The following is a 13630-nucleotide window of genomic DNA, read 5'->3' as shown; positions in this document are numbered from 1 at the left end:
CTGCAAATTTATTGGGAATCTAAATATCTTGGAAGTATGACTGAAGGAACAGATCATGGAGAAGTCAAAATATTATAGTCAAAGTGTTGACCTATAATAGTGACCACAGAGTACTTTGATTCAACATCCTAAGAACCATGAACAAGGGACATTAAGACCAAAAGCAGATCTTGCTTTAGATACACCAGGATAAGGCAACCGCCAGTGTCTGATGGGCAGAGATTCGTATGGCAGGAACCTATACAAAGTCTTTTTGCTCGTGCATCAAAATCCGTCACGGTTCTTTGAAGGGTCAGCAAGCATGCAGATAAGGGAAAGCCAATTCATATATACACTACTCGGATGTCTAAAAAGATGGATGTCTGGGACTTGTGCTGTTCAACACGCCGATGACAGATCTCGAAGAAATGAATTGTTAGGTGACAAAATTTGTCAGTACGATAGAACTGGAAAAGGTTTATAGAAGGACAATGAGGATCATCAGATATATGGAATGGCTTCTGTACGAAGTGGTTCTTCATATAGTGTAAAATTAATGCAGAGAAATCCTTGCTGCAGGATGTTGTGGATAGGTTCAAGGACAGGCTAGGCAAGTTCAAGGAACTGTAATTAATTTAAGTTTATTAAATACACAGAAACAACCTCTAGTTGAGCAACTGTAAGCTAGAAATGATTGGAGTTTATTCTTTCCTAGGTGTCTTCTTTGTGTCCTGGATACATGGGACTTGATTAGATAGACCTCTGATCTAACCCTGATTTCACAGCCACTCTTACGTTCTAATTTAGTTAACGCACCATGCACTTGATCCAGGTGGACGGTAGGACTTCACATCTCCTAAATGTGCTGCTTGCACTCAACTCCCTCTTTAAAGGGACTTCACTGAGACTTTGTTTTTTAGGGACCTGAATTACTGGGGATTAGAGGTGCTCTATTGCTTCACTAGAAGGGCCCAATTTCTAGCCTCAATGCCAGTTACCATAGACACTTTAGTGCTGGGCAAACAAGCAAATTTCATTCCATATTCCCTACCTGCCTTCATACAAATGTGGGTGTTGTATCATCTCTAGGCAATGTTATGGCAGAGGCACAGAGCAAGCCTGCTAGCTTTCTCAGTACTGCTACTCTTCCCATGGGAAGAGCTGTAGCACTCTGCTTTATACTTTTAATCTTATGGAAAGTACCTCTTTCCATGTTCAGCTGGCTCTCACCATCCCCTGGGATATCTGAGTGAAACAGCGCTACTGCAGATCCTAGCTTAGGTATTTTGTCTGCGTTGGTAGAACACCGTAACCCCTGTCTTTATGAACTGCCATGGCACTGCTGGGCTATGGAGGATATTCCTCACTCCACTGGATCTATCCCTGTCAGAGAAGACTCTTCTCATCAAACTGATCAACTGACAAATAGACTGGATTGCCTTGAACGTCACAGTAGATTTTTCTAACTAGGTCTAACTGCTGAGCATATGCGGGAGCCAGAATAGCAGTTGCCTGCCTTTATTTCATCCTCCTCCACTGACAAAGCTAAACTAGCTGATTGTTCCCTGCCCAACATGATCTTCTGGGCCTTTTAGCATCTTCTGTTCAAACAACTTCTAATTCTCTGAAAAAGAAGCCCCTGCAAGCTTGCTGGGTGGGGATGATGGAGAGGAATTCCCCCAGGTGGGTAGACCGTTGCCACATGTGTGGCTCAAAGGATACCATGTGTTACCAAGATATAATATCCCCTAGGCATGTTCAGAGATGTACCTTTCTAACACCAGACATTCGTAGATCAGTATTCTAGTGGCATTCTACATCATACATCTAAAAAGAAGGGTAACAGCATTGACTAATTAAGAGTCTACTGTCTTTTTAAATGGGTTAGCACTGCTAGCTTTCTGCTGTTCTGCAGCAGAGCTCTCTAGAGTACAGAAAGCCCTAATGACACAAGGTCCTGACGGCCCTCACTTACACCCTGGCAGTGGCAGATGCTGCTCAGCAGGACAAGAAGGCAAGTTCTTGTTTCAGGACCTGCATGGCTCAGAGAGGGGGAGACTTCCCAGGGAAACACGGAAACAAAGGACGTGAATGCACATTCAGTAGGTACTGTAGTGCTGTGGAGAAAACAGGTGCCTACCTGGGATGTGTTCCTCATGCCATCAGGTTTAAACCAGTTACCAGATTTGCGCTGAGGGAAGAGAATTTACACAACAGGTAGCGAGGTGTCTCTTTCTGCTTTCCATGGTTTTGCCCTCTTCTGCAGCATGGTGCACGGTCCATTTCCCAAGAACGGTATGTCCCAAAGCTAGTCTTCTGTATCCACCTATATTAACTGGCCTAATAACAGTTATCAACATTACTTACCTAAGATCACCCACACAGTTTCACCCACAAATCCCCATGAGTCACAGTACTCCCCCCACCCCAACTGGCAATATCAATTAATGACCTCTTGCATGGTCAGGTTTCTGAGGCCTTTGATCTTTGATGTTGAAAGTTTCAAATGGGTGTTGAGAGCTGGTTTGTGATTAGAGTTGTCTAGGGCTGGTGGGGGTGGAGGGAAAATAAAGGAGAATATGTATTTCTTTCCTTATTAAATGGTCATATATGGTAGGAACTGTAGAGACCTGGTCCTGACGACCCAGCTAGACTGCTCTGATTCTGTTTCTCCTCCCTCATGAAGGACTATGGTTCTTCAGCAAAAGGTAAATAACCCTGTTTTCTGTGACCCAGAAATACTTATATGAGTCATAATGTTCTAAATGTGCGTGTCAGTGTAAAACTACATGCCGATGTGAAATCCTTCTTCGGGTTTCAAGGTTGTTTCAGAACAAAGTGGATGTTAATTCCTTGCAAATGTTTTACTTTATTGTTTTTAGAAGTGGGAGTGAAGGAATCTGTGTGATTTTATTAACACAGAACAAATATATGACTATTTACTTCTGATCTCATAATTGTGTCCTAGCAAGGAAAGAAAGGGAAGAACAGGTAAAAGGAAGTGCAGAGATTTAAGCAATTCTGACAAGGACAGAAAAGGAATTCGTGCTTCTAGTGAGCCTGTGTCTCCTAAATTTCTCTGTTGTGTCTACTGGACCATCTATAATCCTCATGGAGTGGGATTTTCGGAACCGTTGGAGATGCCACGGAGACTTGAAGTCTTTTATAATTTGTCTTCCTGAGATTCCTCTCAGTTACCTTAAGATTATTCAGCATAAGGTTATTCTGACTCATTTAAGCAAAGGGAGCTCACCTTGTAATGAACCCAAGTGGACGCAAAACCCTAACTAAATCTTGTTCTTAAAGGTTCTTAAAACCAACTCCTTTGTGTGTGGAAGGAGAGTAGGAGATAAGGGGGCAGAACAAACTGAAAAATTGCTGGGAAAATGAATATTATACAGGGCCAGTAATGAGTTTATCAAAAAGAAGAGCTGGCTAAAAGCTGTAGGAGGACAGTGACAGCTTTGCCAGTTTTTCTTGTTTTGTAACCACAATTTTGAAGTTTCACAAAAATGATCTGTTCTGTAGAAATAATGCTTTGAGATGCTTTAAAATATATGGTAACCAGAAAAGCCTCTTTCAACTCTAGGGGAGTTGCTCTCCTGTGACTCTGCCAGTCTCAGGTGAACCCCCCTTTTAAGTTTATTTGATAAACAGTACAAATAGTCTTCCTAACCTGGGCATCACAGAGCTGGGAGATGCTTAGCTGCTTAGATGGCAGTCTGGATCTGAACCTTGAGGGATCATGGAAGAGGGGGAGTAAAGGCAGTGAATAGCACTGTCATAGTCAAAAGGTATTAAAAATAATTTACTGGAATGTGCCTATTGCCTTGTGCTCCTCTTTGTAAACAAAGCCATTAAAACCTCGTCCTACTGCAGATCTGAAGTCAAATTATGAGTACAGGTCAGCAAAGTGCAAGGCAGTATCTGGTGTACTAAGAAATCAGGACTGAATGACCAGCTGGATCATGATAGACCTCAATGATCTTGGGCAACCTTGTAAGATATATCAAGCTTAGACATCCACACTGTGGGCCATAAAATATTGTAAGAAAATTAAGACCAAGAGTAAATGGTGAGAAACTGAAACTGCAATGTATTGTAGTATAAGAGGAAGAAAAAGAGATGGCTCTGCTGATGTCCAAAGTCTTAGTGATAGCTCGAAATCTCTGTTAGAGAAAATTCTCCAATGGCTTCTGGAAAGCAGGTTATTGTCCAGGGTATGGAGAAGGAGGAAAAATAAATCAATACACGCCCTGCACCCCCAAAGTTCCCTCCAAATCTGGTTGTCAGTTTGAGATTAGGTGTATGCATGGATACCCTTACCGTGCACCAGATGGAGCAGGTAGGAAGACAAGGGTACAGGACATTAGTGATCTACTCCAGGCATGAAGCAGAGTGGTGAGGAGATCCCAGTTCCTATCCATTGTGCTGTTTATTTGCAATGGTAAATGTAAGAAGAAAAGAAAAAAGAAAAAAAAGCTTTGTTCACAGAGAGCTGTGCTTGTGGTTACATGTGAAGGTGTCAGGATCTGGGTTTTACTATGGGGAAGCAATCATTAACAAAGCTGTTTCTGAGCTTAGATAAGGTCAACCAGAAGGGCTGGAAGCAGTGACAGCAATGTAAAGTATTTTTTGTCTTGTTATGCTAACTTTGATTGCTGTACATTGGTGCCATCTACTGCCTGGCTTGTGGCTCTCCCTGCCTGGGTCTCCAGTACTGACACTGAGCTATGTGTAGCAAAAATACAACACGGGTAGGAAAAGCTCTACAATCTTCTGTTGATGTCCTAATGTAAAAATAACATTCATAATTACTTGTCATAATGATAGCAGCACTGATTTAAGGAAAAAAGACTCGTTAATCATCCGTGCAATTTGCTAGCTTTGGAGGTAAGGCAGAAACCGTGAGTGAGCATCCCTTCGGCCTGGAGGAGTTGAGAAGGAGCTAACTGGGTACCTTAACTATGGCCGAGCGCGATGGCATGATAAGTCTTGTCTGATCCCATCGCAACACAAACAGCAGTGAGACAGTACCCCTGAGAGACAGGGGAGGGGGAACTGCAGTTTTCTGTGATGCTGGTGGTATAGGGCATGGTGCCTGTGCTGGGGCCTGGCGCTACTGCGTAGCCCCCAGCTCACACTGTGCAGCAGCTCTGATTGCCACCACGAGCAGGCAGCTGTGCACCTCTGAAAACCCGCTTTGCGTGCCAGGGCTTCTCAGTAGTTGATGTTTCTCTTTTGATGTCATTCTGAAAACCCGCCTGTAAAGCTTTTGTGGTGATCTCTTAAGCTGCCGTTCCTGGTCAGCATGGGTAAATTCTGCAAAATTAACGCACGTAAGGGATGACTCGATCAGCTGCTCTGAGCTGTACAGCACAGTCTGCAGCATCACAATTTACAGGACCGAGGCTGCTCCAGAAAACTTTGTATGCGGGAAAGACAGGAGAAGGATGTTTAAGACATGAAAGTGTTTCTGGCTGTGTATCAGGTTATGCTGTCAGGGGACTGAACAGCAAACAGCTATTAATAGGCAGCTCTTCACATATGACAGCTGCTGGCCCCTTCAGTAGCAACAGAAACTATGAAAGCTCTTTTAATCTAGCACAGTTATTCAGATTAAATTGCATGGACGGTGAGATAACTCACAGGATCCTTTATTAAGAGCTTGTATGCTATCTCAAATTCAACAACAACAGGGTTCTGGAAGAGCAGTGGAATCTGACAGAAATAAAAAAATAAAAATAAAAATATGATGAGGACAGAGGGAAGCAGAAAGAACAGTCAAAACTCCTGAGAAGAAGAAAAATATGACCTAAACAAGTAAAAATTCAGCAAAGTATAACCTGTGCCTTGTATCCTCAGAAAATCCTAAGGAGGGACACTTCACAAAATCAAAGGACGGTGCTCTTAAAATCTGAAGAGAGATGTCTTTGCATCTTGTATTTTTGGTGTAATTCACTGTCTAAAGAAGCAGCTGAGAGGGACAGTCTATACCTGAAGGCCAAATGACTTTGTCACTTGGAATTGCACGGTAACATCCAGCTCTTGAGGAATTTGCTTGGGCTGGTAATGGTGCTCCCTTGGGTGGGACAGATGCAGGGATCAGGAGAAGGACCTGGTGTCCATCTGCTGTGCTACAAGTTTTCCTCAAAAAGTAGGAATAGGGTTAATGTTTCTCTCAGGCCACGGCATTTGTTTTTTGTCAGAGCTGTCAAAGTAGATATTTACAAGGGTCCTTATCACCACTGTAGTCAAGGATTTCCTCATATTCAATATACTGTGCCCTCTTTGTGAACGTACTATTCTGATTTTACAGGCACTAGAAGCCAAAATCCTGAATCCCGAGTCTGTGACCAGCCACCAAACCAGTATCCAAAGAACAAGAGTGGTACAAGCAGCAGTAGCAAATGCCATCTCCCAATAAACCTGCCCAGAGGAAAAGGGGGAAGAATACTCAAACACAGACACAGTGTTTGCCTGACTCACAGTTCAAGGTGATGTCTCATTTAATGACACAGTTCTCTGTTTTTACTTTGTGTCAGAGGTTGTCTCAAATATTTTCAATTTGTGGTAAATGCTGACTTTTCTAACCTGTTTTCCCGAGTTTCTTTGTAACTCAGTTTCCTCTGTTTCAAATGAAAACCAATTGTCTTCATAAATATCCTAAAGCCAATTCCTATCTGTGGATAAAAACTTTTCTAAATAAGGATGTGCATTTTTGTTATTAAAGATTTTACTATTGAGAAAAGAAACAAATTAGAGAAGTTTCATTCTCCTTTTGAGAGGGAAATTCTTTTGAAATTATGGAAAACTGTGTTTTTTGAGAATGCATTTCTATACAAATTGAACATAAGTACTTTCTGAAAATATGGGAATAAAGAAAGAGAACATTTTCCCAGAGCTGTGAATCACTGGAGGCTGCCTTACAGGAGAAGAAACTTGATTTTCCCACTGGGACCTGATCCCACGCATGACTTCTGCAAGACCAAGCATGGCCACCAACAGATACGCTGTCAGAGCCAAACACAAGCCTTCAGGGGAACGTGATCTGACAAGCAGCTGCCACTGCTGAAAACTTTCTTTGTAGACCCTGACATCTGGCTTCTCTGGCTGCCAAGCCTGGCCTCCTCCAAGGTGCCACAGGAGATACGTCGGTGTGGCAGGTAGGACACCAGGAGGACAAAGATCACTATTTGACATGACTGGGAGGTAGGAGATGGGGTTGGCTGCAGGCCATTTGTGAATTCTTTTATTTTCTACTGTTTTGCTCTTGGCTTTGCATCTCCAAGTGCCTTAATTGTGGTGGTGGAAGAAGAGAAAGGTGAAAGAAAGTAATGGGAAGGTTTACACCAAAACTTTTAATCTGGATTTGTCTATTCAGAAGGCCGAGATAAATTTATGTGGCTTCAAACCCAAGTGTCCACTACATCTGAAGAGATGTGCACATCAGTATTGAAGGTGACAGCAGAAAGAAGGGAGATGGGGCAAGCAGTTGTGCATTAGCGATATGTGAAACTAGACAGTGAGGATGGAAATGGAGGTTGATGTAGTGGTGGTCCATCGAACCACCCGAGATGTTGTGGACCTGGGAACTGGAGGCTCGCCCGGGAGGAAGACAGGGTGAAGGGAAGTTCATATTGTTATGCGCGGTGCGACCACATCATCACAGTGAAAACAAGGTGTTTGTTTGCTATGGCTTGCCAACTGCTGGCTGTACAGGGAGGGAGGAAAAGACTGAGGTGACTCAGTCTTTGAAAGCAGAGTTTTTTACTTCTTCCTCTGAAGTATCAGGTCCCAGAGTGGGAGGCAGGCTGGGTCACTCATTTCAGCGAGGACAGCACTTTGTGTTGCCTTTTGGCACTTTACAAATATCTGTTATCCAAAAAGTTTAAGTGGTTCGTTGCTTTATAATAATTTTTGCATATAATTGACTGAACTGCTTTGTTTAAAACTTGGCTCCTACCTAGACCTCAGTGAGGAGGAAAAGAAATTGCTTGAATTTAAATGCTCCCCTGTTTATAATCCAAGCACTGCAGCATGGAGCCATTGCGTGAGAACTGGGAAGTGAACCTGACTACAAGCCAGCTCCTCACAAATGTGAAACAAATGTCAGCATTTCATTATCTGGGACAAAAATGTAAAGCAAACAGCTACAGAGAAAGTTCAATATTTACCCTATCTCATTGAAGAATGGAAGTATTCCTAGAAATTCATAAGAGTGTCTTTCCTATAAATATTTTAGCTTATGGGTCTTTAGCAGAAATCTTTTCTATCCAGTATTCGTAGTTATATCCAGTAATTATGTTAAATAGTAACATTTTTAAATCCACCACGAGGTGGCAGACTTGGACTTAGGACAATTACATTTTTGTGTAAACTTACGACATTGAAACTTCATATTATAAAAATATCTTTGTGTCCCATGAATACAAACTAACCAACCAACCAACCAACCAAACAAGCCAATCATTAAAGATACATCTTCATGGCATGGAATTGCCCATCTGTGTAAAGCCAACCAGCTTTGTCTAGACGAAGACCTAGGCACCCTTCTGAATACCTCAGGCCATGGTGGAGGGTATTACCTGGATCGTGATGTGTAAGAGAGTTCAGGAGTGATTTGGTAGCACCTCTATTTTTCCAGGGTTAGGCAAAGCAAGGAGCCAAGCAGCAGCAGCAATCTGATTTCAAAATAATGCTAGAAAGGCATGATGGCCCTCCACTAATAGTTAGTGTTCCCATTAAACTTCCATGAATAAGTTTACTCTGAAGAAAAATTTGCATACTTCTTGGGAAGTGCTGACCATTGCAGATAGTCCATGCTAAGCAGGTCCCCACAAAAATAATGTTTTCCCACAGCTGCTGTGGTGTCTCCCACCCAGTAAAGTTGCTGCCTTGCGAAGTATCCTGAGAATGAGATTTCCTGGGTTTCAAAATGGTCTTCTGATTCCCAGAGGGCTAATCTCCAGCACATTGTACACCAGGTCCCTGTAGTTTCTGCATGCCAAAATAAGGGGGGGAAATGATGGAGATACTCCACTTTTGGGAAAGAAGCTAGTGACATGCGCCCACATCTCTGGCAACACGGGGCAGCATTGCTTTGCTGCCATCAGCAAAATGATACTGACCCCTGTGGGGAAATCTGGGGAAACCATACAGCTTAGGAGTGCTCTAAATCCATGTGTAATCTCCCTTACCTGTGTGAAAAGTTGTGGTTAGGTGGCTAGAAGATAACTTAGGCTACATAACTTAGTTGCTACATCAATAGGACAGGAGATAGTTAATTTCAATAAACTTCTGGCTTTTAAAACATATTTTAAACATACATGAACACATGGAATAATGTTATGAGCATATGTACATACGTGCTATAAATTTCTGGCCAGATATACAGCCCTCAGAGGTTAAAATGCCAACCTGAGCTTGTTTATCCATGGAGAGCCTTGTCTGTGCATCTCTCACCTTTCTAAAGTAGCTCGTTCCTCTCCTTACAGGTTTGTGGATAGGTTTTTTTAGCACCTTTAGTGGCCGGCTGAGATGTGATTTTCCCTTTCCCACTAGATGGCAGAATGTCATAGTTTAAATACCCATTCTGGTCCGCTAGCGAGCATCGTCTCGCTGCCAGCTTTGCAGTTCAACTTTCATGTGCAAACAAAACATTAAAAGCAGAATGGATATGGTGATACACTCTTCACCAACTTGTTTAAAGCGCAGCAAGCTCATTTGTTTATTTATAGAGCTTACTGTACCTCAGCCTGGCCTTTCATTACGTATGCAGTAGGGCACATGGTTCCTGAGATCGTGAGATGTAGAGTACTTTGCATCTCCATAGTACCTGCACACATGCTTTGGGACTCTTTGGAAAGGAGTGTGTTGGCCAAACCACTCCTGTACAGATCTAGGACGTGCGTGCTGTGGCTCTCTGTGATTTCTGAATGCATGGCATCTCAAAAAGTCCAGCACTACTGCACAAAACTGTTTTTTTCCTCTCTGAATCCTAAAGAAATTGATCTTACTTCCCAAGAGCCGATAACCTTCCTGGTTGTGTATTGCAGTGTTCTCCAGCACTGCCTCCCTTCACTAAGCAGGTCTGGGTCTTCTAAAAGTCCCAGCAATAAATTCTGCAGTCCTAATGCTCCTGTGCTTGCGTGGGGTTCTCCAGTCTACAGTTCTGGATTCAAAATGCAAAGCAAACTCCACCACCGCTACCAGATTTTTCTTGTTTCACTCAAACACATAAATTGTTACAGGCCCCTTGAAAGATGGCCTTGAGTCACAGCACTGTTCAGCTGGGTGTAGGTTTTCTCTTCTGGAATTTGTTATTTATAATTTTAAGAAATTCTTCTGCTTGTGCTTGTGTCGTTCCCTGAGTTTAATGGGATTTTTCCTGCTGCACTTTGGTGTAAGAGAGATCAGAGTGAGCACTGTGGATTTCTCCCCTACCAAGTTTCCTGTAGTGCTCTCCTGCCTACGCAGTCTGTGCTGAGGAAGTAAATTAGCTGTTTGAAAGTCAAGGGCTCTCCACCTAAAGCCACAGCACAGCTGATTTCAAATGCCCAGATCAAACAGCAACGGGGATGCGAGCTCTGTTAGTCATGCAGCAGCCACTGCCACCCAAAATTTCACTTTTGAAGGGACATGTGTGAGCTTTGCATAGAGAGACAAATAACCAGTTACACTTCTGGAAGTGTCAGCGGCGTCGTGTGCTGGTCCCTCAGCAATGGGGGCCTTTTAACAGCCAGGGCGAGGTGTGATGTACTCACACCTCTCTCTATCTGTTTTCCTAAGTCTGGTGCAAGTCTTTCAAACTTTCACTTGGGAGGATCGATGCTTCCTAATAGGTTTTCAAAGGCAGGGAGTGATCTCCCACCTTCCTGCGGCCTAGGCCGGGCCCTGGGTACCTTGCCGTGCTAACTGGAGCCCGTTGCAGCTGACCCCTCAGATGGCGGCAGCGTCGGGCGCACAAAGGTCACCCAACCTCTTATTTTTTTTGTAAATGATGCCCCAAGATGGCTGTGCCCTGGAAGGTGGCGATCTCGCCGCTTTGGACATCTGATTTGAATGACTCTCGTCATCATGGATTAGCACTGACAGGACACAGCAATCAGGAAAATCCCGCAGCCCCGTGCTGCTGGGAGCTCGTGCTCTCCCTTACGCCCAGCTACATGCTAATCTCTGCCGCAGACTTTGGTAGATGTCAGGCTTCCAAAGCAATTCTCCAAGTTCGTTTATTTGTTCTTTTCTCCGCCAGGATCCTACTAGTTTGCTAATGTAAAATAGGCATTTGCAGATCCATCTCTGAGGGAGGGTTTAGCTCTTCAGAGATTCGTCCAAGTCCAGCAAATGCAGCCGGGTGGAAATACCTCATTTTCCCCAGACGTAGCCTTTCCTACAGGCTCACAGCCTGTTTCAAGCCCCTTCCCTTTTGTATCCATCTGTAATTTGTTGCATGAGACTTTTGTTGCCAAATATTGTTTTGACTACACACAAACAGGAGACCCCTAGAAACAATCCGAATTGATCTAATAGAAATGTGAAGACCTGTGACAATGAAAAGACCAGTCATAAGGCAGTGACAGGTTTTCTGAGCATAAAAAGCTTGTGACTTAAAGTCCAATACTTCATAGACTGCTGAAGTGGGAGCTTTATATCATTTCCAGCTCACTAATAGTGTTGCCAACTCTCATGATTTTATCATGAGTCTCATGATATTCTTCTTAAAAGCTCAGTTTCTGGAGTCAGGCAATTACATGAGAATCTTTTTCTCTTTTATATTTTTTTTAACATTCTTTTCTTAGCATCAAGTTCCTAGCCCTGCTGCTTCTAAGGGGGAGGGGGTAGGAGGAAAGGAAAGATCAAAACATAAAAAGCTTTAAAACATGACCAGTTTGTCTTGAAGACTCACAAAAAAAAAAAAAAAAGAGAGAGAGGGAGACAAAGAATGCAAACCAAAAGAGGCACGTTGATATTGGTTCTTTCTTTTTGATCTGGTGCTGTTGTTTTTTTAAACCCAGTCTCACACTCTCATGCCCAACTCATGATTTTTGAACGCTTGGGATTGGCAATGCTATTTCAACAGACCTAATACGTATGTGTAGCACTGGAAGTCCTGTTGTGGCATTTATTTTTAGAAAAGCTATTTTAGCTCATTTGGCACATTCTTTATAGCTCCATCTACCTTGTGTAGTTAGACTCATGGGGCCAGATCCTTTGCTGGTGCAAATTAGAGCAAACCGATGATTTAAACCATCTGGAGATCTAGCCCATGGTGCAGTCATCTGGCTTTACTGGCAAAGGGATACAAAATATAGTCCCAATAACATTTTTTAAAACTCCATAAAATGTGCCTAAAATAGTCTTTCGTCTTTCTGAAGCAGATGTGGTATACACAGAGAACACAGAATGGAGAGTGTCAGAGGGCTTTCTTGCTGCTTGCCTGAGAGGATCCCTCACTCCATCAGACCTGCCTCTGGTGGGTTTTGTGCTTTTTCCATGCACTGCACCGCACCTGAGCTGCTGCTTCAGCATATCCGTGCTGTGCGCTGTAAAATCCCCTTTATATGTGTGATTTCCATCCCAGGGAGTTATCTCCTGTTCCCCTTTCTTCATAACCTTTTACCCGTGAAACCATGCAGCTTAGTACACCTCCAAAAATCTTCTGAGGTTAGGCAAGGTCAGCGCAGCTTCGGGTTGGACACCTCGAGGACCACATAGGAGCTGCAGGAAGTGGTCTCAGTGACTCAGGCGATGGCCATCCTCCTGCTGGTTCAGCACTGAGCCGATGCCCCAGCGCAACAGGAGAAGGCAATGTTTGCTTGGACATCCTTCAGACGAAGTGCAAGGTGGGGGCTCTGACCACTTTGTTTCCAAAAGACCTTATGAACCCATGTTGTAGGAATGAAAATTGGAGTATCCTTTCTGCAGTCTGATGTGGCCAAAGAAATGTGATTACTAATTCAAATCTAGGAAAATGTATTTTTAAAAAATACGTAATTCATTTCTGGCTTTTCCTCCAGACTTTCTGTGGTAAAAGTCCCCACAGCATCACATGGAGCTCCTGAACATCACCGAACCACTCCACTTCGCTGGCTGCACTTCAGGAGGCAGAGTTGCCCTTGCTGACCTGTGACCAGAGTTAATTAGAGCTGTTCAGAGTCGCTCTTTGACTTGAATTTCAGTGACTGCGTTGTTGACACTGCACTAGAAGCAGGTGAGCCCCTCTCCTACTGTTCAGTAATTCCAGTGACAATCACCAGAGCAATCTAAACAGCGATGCTCTTAGCCTCTGCTCAGCTATCTCAGGTCACTTCATGGGAGCTGAATGCTTTGCGGCTCACAACGACTCTCTTCAAAGTTAGTGGTGGAGGCAAAGGGAGACAGCAGCTTGGTTGCAAATTGTGCAATGCCCCGAAGCACACTTGTGGCTGAAGCTGTTTGCTCCCAGGAAAGCATTGTAGCCAGGAGAGCCCATTTCCTCACAAACTGTACTCATGCGATGCCCAGCACTCGCTGTGGTCTTCTGAACTGCAGGTTTCGTTTGTTGTGGGCTTTTTCGTGGTTCTGCCTGCGTCACTCCTTAACTGAGTTATTCTCCTACAATACAGTTTGTCCCTTCTACCTTCTGCATCAGCTCTGCCCTTTCTCTATT

At 43.5% G+C, this 13630-nt stretch overlaps 1 protein-coding gene across 1 annotated transcript in view; it reads left to right on the top strand.

Moving 5' to 3' along the window:
* Positions 1-13630, top strand: part of GLI2 (GLI family zinc finger 2) — a 399847-nt gene that overhangs the window by 189021 nt on the left and 197196 nt on the right. Inside the window, exons 3-5 of the mRNA XM_080600269.1 lie at positions 6299-6476; positions 6912-7145; positions 12999-13192. The gene's annotated coding sequence lies outside the window, so the exon portion shown is untranslated. The remainder of the gene's footprint in view (positions 1-6298; positions 6477-6911; positions 7146-12998; positions 13193-13630) is intronic.

Source organism: Anser brachyrhynchus (assembly GCF_964034855.1).
Source record: "Anser brachyrhynchus genome assembly, chromosome: 7".
NCBI lineage: Eukaryota > Metazoa > Chordata > Aves > Anseriformes > Anatidae > Anser > Anser brachyrhynchus.
This window is presented reverse-complemented; position numbering and strand designations above follow the sequence as displayed.